This window comes from Gymnoscopelus braueri (assembly GCF_963280865.1).
Source record: "Gymnoscopelus braueri genome assembly, chromosome: 14".
NCBI lineage: Eukaryota > Metazoa > Chordata > Actinopteri > Myctophiformes > Myctophidae > Gymnoscopelus > Gymnoscopelus braueri.
Window position 1 is genome coordinate 5,900,591 of NC_137619.1, and position 7,789 is coordinate 5,908,379.

The 7,789-nt window shown below is 47.4% G+C and overlaps 1 protein-coding gene across 1 annotated transcript in view; it reads right to left on the reverse strand.

Moving 5' to 3' along the window:
* The window catches only part of LOC308100061 (uncharacterized protein), a 75,173-nt gene extending 69,957 nt beyond the window's left edge, over positions 1–5,216 (reverse strand). Inside the window, exon 1 of the mRNA XM_080448961.1 lies at positions 4,977–5,216. The gene's annotated coding sequence lies outside the window, so the exon portion shown is untranslated. The remainder of the gene's footprint in view (positions 1–4,976) is intronic.
* Positions 5,217–7,789: the final 2,573 nt, after the last annotated feature.

Genomic DNA, 7,789 nt, shown 5'->3' on the forward strand with positions numbered 1-7,789 from the left:
CTGCTGGACACTGATACCATGAAAACAGAGGGAGGAGAGGAGGGCTGCAGACCACACAGCCTAGTCTGTCTCCATTTGAGTAAATAATAATATATATCATCATCATCATCATCGAATCCTAGCCTGTGGGCCACGAGGATATTAAACCAACTTCATCATTAGTGAAATTAATATTAGTATACTATTCTATTAATATGTTGAATTCATGTCAACGATCATTTTCAGACGTTTAACCACGTAAAGCCTGAATCCTTAGAAAACATGACCTTTGCATCTGGGCTCGGTACTTGGTCTGCTCTTGTTTTCCCCTCTCTTCACTTTCTCTACGCAGGTTCCTTTGTTCAAGCTTGTAGATCAGCTATTTCTGGGGAATTTTCCCCAAATGTTCCAGGGGGACAGACAGACACAGGGACGTGTCTGGGTCCAGAGGGACAGACAGACAGACAGACAGACAGACAGACAGACACAGGGACGTGTCTGGGTCCAGAGGGACAGACAGACAGACAGACAGACACAGGGACGTGCCTGGGTCCAGAGGGACAGACAGACAGACAGACAGACACAGGGACGTGTCTGGGTCCAGAGGGATAGACAGACAGACAGACAGACACAGGGACGTGTCTGAGTCCAGAGGGACAGACAGACACAGGGACGTGTCTGGGTCCAGAGGGACAGACAGACAGACACAGGGACGTGCCTGGGTCCAGAGGGACAGACAGACAGACAGACACAGGGACGTGCCTGGGTCCAGAGGGACAGACAGACAGACAGACAGACACAGGGACGTGTCTGGGTCCAGAGGGACAGACAGACAGACAGACAGACACAGGGACGTGTCTGGGTCCAGAGGGACAGACAGACACAGGGACGTGTCTGGGTCCAGAGGGATAGACAGACACAGGGACGTGCCTGGGTCCAGAGGGACAGACAGACACAGGGACGTGTCTGGGTCCAGAGGGATAGACAGACACAGGGACGTGTCTGGGTCCAGAGGGACAGACAGACACAGGGACGTGTCTGGGTCCAGAGGGACAGACAGACAGACACAGGGACGTGCCTGAGTCCAGAGGGACAGACAGACACAGGGACGTGCCTGGGTCCAGAGGGACAGACAGACAGACAGACACAGGGACGTGCCTGGGTCCAGAGGGACAGACAGACAGACAGACACAGGGACGTGTCTGAGTCCAGAGGGACAGACAGACACAGGGACGTGTCTGGGTCCAGAGGGACAGACAGACAGACACAGGGACGTGCCTGGGTCCAGAGGGACAGACAGACAGACAGACACAGGGACGTGCCTGGGTCCAGAGGGACAGACAGACAGACAGACAGACACAGGGACGTGTCTGAGTCCAGAGGGACAGACAGACACAGGGACGTGTCTGGGTCCAGAGGGACAGACAGACAGACAGACACAGGGACGTGTCTGGGTCCAGAGGGACAGACAGACAGACAGACAGACACAGGGACGTGTCTGGGTCCAGAGGGACAGACAGACACAGGGACGTGTCTGGGTCCAGAGGGATAGACAGACACAGGGACGTGCCTGGGTCCAGAGGGACAGACAGACACAGGGACGTGTCTGGGTCCAGAGGGATAGACAGACACAGGGACGTGTCTGGGTCCAGAGGGACAGACAGACACAGGGACGTGTCTGGGTCCAGAGGGACAGACAGACAGACACAGGGACGTGCCTGAGTCCAGAGGGACAGACAGACACAGGGACGTGCCTGGGTCCAGAGGGACAGACAGACAGACAGACACAGGGACGTGCCTGGGTCCAGAGGGACAGACAGACAGACAGACACAGGGACGTGTCTGGGTCCAGAGGGACAGACAGACAGACAGACAGACACAGGGACGTGTCTGAGTCCAGAGGGACAGACAGACACAGGGACGTGTCTGGGTCCAGAGGGACAGACAGACACAGGGACGTGTCTGGGTCCAGAGGGATAGACAGACAGACAGACAGACACAGGGACGTGCCTGGGTCCAGAGGGACAGACAGACACAGGGACGTGTCTGGGTCCAGAGGGATAGACAGACACAGGGACGTGCCTGGGTCCAGAGGGATAGACAGACAGACAGACAGACACAGGGACGTGCCTGGGTCCAGAGGGACAGACAGACAGACAGACACAGGGACGTGTCTGGGTCCAGAGGGACAGACAGACAGACAGACAGACACAGGGACGTGTCTGGGTCCAGAGGGACAGACAGACACAGGGATGTGTCTGGGTCCAGAGGGACAGACAGACACAGGGATGTGTCTGAGTCCAGAGGGACAGACAGACACAGGGATGTGTCTGGGTCCAGAGGGACAGACAGACAGACAGACAGACACAGGGACGTGTCTGAGTCCAGAGGGACAGACAGACACAGGGACGTGTCTGGGTCCAGAGGGACAGACAGACACAGGGACGTGTCTGGGTCCAGAGGGATAGACAGACAGACAGACAGACACAGGGACGTGCCTGGGTCCAGAGGGACAGACAGACACAGGGACGTGTCTGGGTCCAGAGGGATAGACAGACACAGGGACGTGCCTGGGTCCAGAGGGATAGACAGACAGACAGACAGACACAGGGACGTGCCTGGGTCCAGAGGGACAGACAGACACAGGGACGTGTCTGGGTCCAGAGGGACAGACAGACAGACAGACAGACACAGGGACGTGTCTGGGTCCAGAGGGACAGACAGACAGACAGACACAAGGACGTGTCTGGGTCCAGAGGGACAGACAGACAGACAGACAGACACAGGGACGTGTCTGAGTCCAGAGGGACAGACAGACACAGGGATGTGTCTGGGTCCAGAGGGACAGACAGACACAGGGATGTGTCTGGGTCCAGAGGGACAGACAGACACAGGGATGTGTCTGAGTCCAGAGGGACAGACAGACACAGGGATGTGTCTGGGTCCAGAGGGACAGACAGACAGACAGACAGACACAGGGACGTGTCTGAGTCCAGAGGGACAGACAGACACAGGGACGTGTCTGGGTCCAGAGGGACAGACAGACACAGGGACGTGTCTGGGTCCAGAGGGATAGACAGACAGACAGACAGACACAGGGACGTGCCTGGGTCCAGAGGGACAGACAGACACAGGGGACAGGAGGGGGGAGGGACAACAATAATGTGACATCAGACGTCAATGTCCAATAAGCAGTTAGCGCCGTGGCCATGACATCACACCCACCCACCCACCTGCTACTTCCTGTCATTCAACCAGGCCATTTCCTGTCTCTGTTCTTTACAAAGAACAAACACACTGGACCAGTCATCTCTGAACTACAAACACACTGGACCAGTCATCTCTGAACTACAAACACACTGGACCAGTCATCTCTGAACTACAAACTGGACCAGTCATCTCTGAACTACAAACACACTGGACCAGTCATCTCTGAACTACAAACACACTGGACCAGTCATCTCTGAACTACAAACACACTGGACCAGTCATCTCTGAACTACAAACTGGACCAGTCATCTCTGAACTACAAACACACTGGACCAGTCATCTCTGAACTACAAACTGGACCAGTCATCTCTGAACTACAAACTGGACCAGTCATCTCTGAACTACAAACACACTGGACCAGTCATCTCTGAACTACAAACACACTGGACCAGTCATCTCTGAACTACAAACACAATGGACCAGTCATCTCTGAACTACAAACTGGACCAGTCATCTCTGAACTACAAACTGGACCAGTCATCTCTGAACTACAAACACAATGGACCAGTCATCTCTGAACTACAAACTGGACCAGTCATCTCTGAACTACAAACTGGACCAGTCATCTCTGAACTACAAACTGGACCAGTCATCTCTGAACTACTCTGGGACAGTGGCACGTTCCAGAGCCAGTCTGTCACAGAGACCACTGTAACGACCCAAAGACCACCCACTGTGCCAAACAATGTGTGTGTGTGTGTGTGTGTGTGTGTGTGTGTGTGTGTGTGTGTGTGTGTATGTGTGTGTGTGTGTGTGTGTGTGTGTGTGTGTGTGTGTAAATGTAAGTAATGCTTGATTTAAATATATAAATAAAATATATAAATACAAAAAGCTTAAAGCTCTTAATAATAATATTAATAATAATAAAATCATTAATAATAGTAAATAATAATAATAATAATAATAAAATCATTAATATAGATAATAATAATAATAATAATAATAATAATAATAATAATACAATAATTAATAATAGTAAATAATAAAAATAATACAATAATTAATAATAGTAAATAATAATAGTAAATAATAATACATAATAATAATACATAATACTACAAATATTATTAATAATAAGGGTAACAATAATAAAAGTATTAATGATAATAATAAAAATTATAATTATAATTATAATTATAAAATAATGAATAATAATAATAATAATAATAATAATAATAATAATATTAAAAATAATAATAATAATTAAGGGCTTCAGTTTCTCAAACGAAGTTGCATCACTTCCATGCCAAAAACACACGCACGCACGCACACACACCACACATACACACACACACACACACACACACCAAACTTGCCAGAGAACAATGAACGGTGTGGGGGGGCAACAACGCAACCACGCTTTGTTTTCATCCGAAAATGAACAACAGATCTACAAGCCTACAGCGTGTCAGGCAGCGACGCGCTGTAGCCTTGTAGATCTGTTGTTCCTTTTCGGCCAGCGCCGCCGTCGCACCAGATAAACCCCTCTCTTTATGTCTGTGTATATCTGCGGCACACAGACAACAATTAACGGGACACCGAAACGCGTGTAACCGCTTTCCGTAGGCACAGCACCACGGCGGCGTTGTGACGGGTTATGTTCCCCTAACGATGTATGTTTCCCAACCGGTCCGCTTATAAAGGAAACATATATTTTTAGAACCTTTACAGGAGCAACAAAACTGAAACAAGAACGAACGGGTCACAGAAACAAGTGTAACTCCTACCTGTTGTCCCGGCAGCTCGGCGGCGTTGTGTCCGTTTATGTTTCCCTAAAGAAAACAGTTTATGTTTCACCAAACAAACGGTCCGTTAACGATTAAAAACCCTAAAACAAAACACATGAATCTGTGTTTAAACCCACTCTTTATGATCATTAACACTAGAAAAGGTTTAGAATGTAACCTCAGTGATAAAAGCCGGTGATGAAAAGGGTTAAAATGTTCTAACTTTAAGGTTTTATTTCATCCTAAAATAAATAAACTCCTCAACAATGTGTCTCCCTGCGCGAGACGAGGAGGGGGCGGAGCTACTACCTGCCGTCTACTGCTACTGTGTGTGTGTGTGTGTGTGTGTGTGTGTGTGTGTGTGTGTGTGTGTGTGTGTGTGTGTGTGTGTGTGTGTGTGTGTGTGCGTGTGTGTGTGTGTGTGCGCGCGCGCGCGCGTGTGAGAACCAAGTCAGTTTCCCCGCTCTCTCTCTCTCTCTCTCTCTCTCTCTCTCTCTCTCTCTCTCTCTCTCTCTCTCTCTCTCTCTCTCTCTCTCTCTCTCACGCACACATACACATACACATACACACTAGTGCAATTGCAAATTAATTGTCTTTTAAAATGTAACGGTCAAACAACTGGGAGCATCTTGAAGTGAAATATGATGACAATGCAGACTTAGACAATCAGAATACGTTAAAACACACACACACACACACACACACACATACACACACATATATATATATATATATATATATATATATATATATATATATGAGAGAGAGAGAGCAGTTGTTTACTTAATTTTGTATTTAAGCCTATCAGAAGAGAGCACTGAAAATGCATTTTCTGTTTAATAAAGAGCTGGAGAGACATGGGAGACTCCTTTTACTGAACAAACACTCTATAGCAATGAGTACTATCAAAATATAGAGCTAGCTATTCAACACTTATTTTAAGCAAAGTAAATAATTTCAATACCCTAAGTTGAACTGATTATCGGCTTATTCGTTAACCAGATCCAAAGCCACTGTGAGAATATGCTTTAGGCTGTGTTGTGTAAACCAACTATCGATGAGTCTGATGCTTGGCTCTCTGATCTGGGTCGCTGTTGGAACTCCACCCTTACCAAGGCATGTCGAGCCTTTTTATACCGTTGGCTGCGACCCTAATGTCACTACGGTGATGTCAGGTAGTGTCAGTCATATCCATGTATGGAGCAGGCTATGTCAGTTATGCCCAAATCTGGGAGACGTTTCGGTTATCTCCATATATGGAGTTCCGGGAGGGGTTCTCTGATGTCAGAGCTAGGTATGCCAGGTATCGCATGTATAGCCGTCTAGGAGATTCTATGATGTCAGACTTGGGGAGGTTGGTTGTCTCCATCTATGGGGATCTCCATATATGGGAAAGTTGGGATCGACTGGGTCACTAAAGGTCGGGACTGAATGGGTCATTCATCCCCTTATGGTTTCTGGGCCTCCTGCCATGATCCCCCTTGCGGTGTTATCCATCTATGGCTAATTCTGGCAAATATGCCCTGAATGTTCTTTACACCCTACCTTTAAGTAAAAGTATCAATACTGCAATGTAGTACAAGTAAAAGTCCGGAATAAAAATTTGACTTGAGTAAAGGTACAAAAGTTTTGGTATCAAACTATACTTCAAGTACAAAAGTAAAAGTACTCATTATGCAGAATGTCCCATTTCACAAGTTTTCAAATGTATACAATCTTTTGAAAACAGCCGATCTACAAGCTTGTAGATCTGCTATTTTCAAATGTCCGAAAAGTTTAAGTAGGGCTGAAGTGGTTAATGTATGTTTTGGAATAATAATCTAAATCTGATGCATGGTGACGTCCTTTGGTGACGACACGTTGGCACACCCTATAGAGTCTTACGTATATGACCCAGCTGGGGATCGAACCCCGAACTCCCCAGTCTCAGGACAGACACTCTTGCCACAACACCAACAAGATGGATAGACATATAAATAGATAGATATCTTTCGAATTGTTGATTTTTGTAGATTAGGAGCCAGTTTACTTGTACATAAAGTATAGTAGAATTTGAGAGAAAAAAGACATTGTGAGTTGAAACCCCTATGTGTGGTTATAGGGTGAGGATTAAACATGAACCTTTTAGGTTTAGGGGTTAGGGTTATTTTATACTGTGTTGTTGCAAACTGGAAACATTTGCTGATCTGCAAGCTAAAGTGCGTTGTGAGCTTGTAGATCTGCTATTTGTCTGCTATATGTTACGGCTATTTGCAGCTCAGCGCCATCCTAAAATGTTGAAGTCCTCGCAAGTAAATAGTAACACAAATAATGTGTGAGTGTGCGTGCGTGCACTTCTAAGGAATGCTTGAGGCTTGGATCACACACACACACACACACACACACACACACACACACACAGTGGTCGACACTAGGGGCCCCTCCCACACCGCAAGCCCCCATAAGAGCTCCTTAAAGCCTGGCTTCACAGACGCTTCAAGGCTGGCTAGCACGCACGCACGCCCCCCCCCCCCCCCACAAAAAAAACAAAACACTGTTAACACTGTTAAGGGTGAAACGTTTTTTTGTTTTTGGAACACAGTTCTTATACGACGCAATCTATAAGATTTTCTTTTCTTTTTTTTTCTACATCTTTATCCATCTTTAGCCTATATAATCCTGGGGGCTACTCTCCCTCTGCCAGCCTAGGGAGAGCCCAGAACTGAGCTCATGCCTCCATCAATGCATGAGGAGCGAGCAGGCCGCTTCTTGTCACCTGAAAGGGTGACAGGGGGGAGTTTCCCTGGTAGGGCGTAGCTTCTTGTCACCTGACA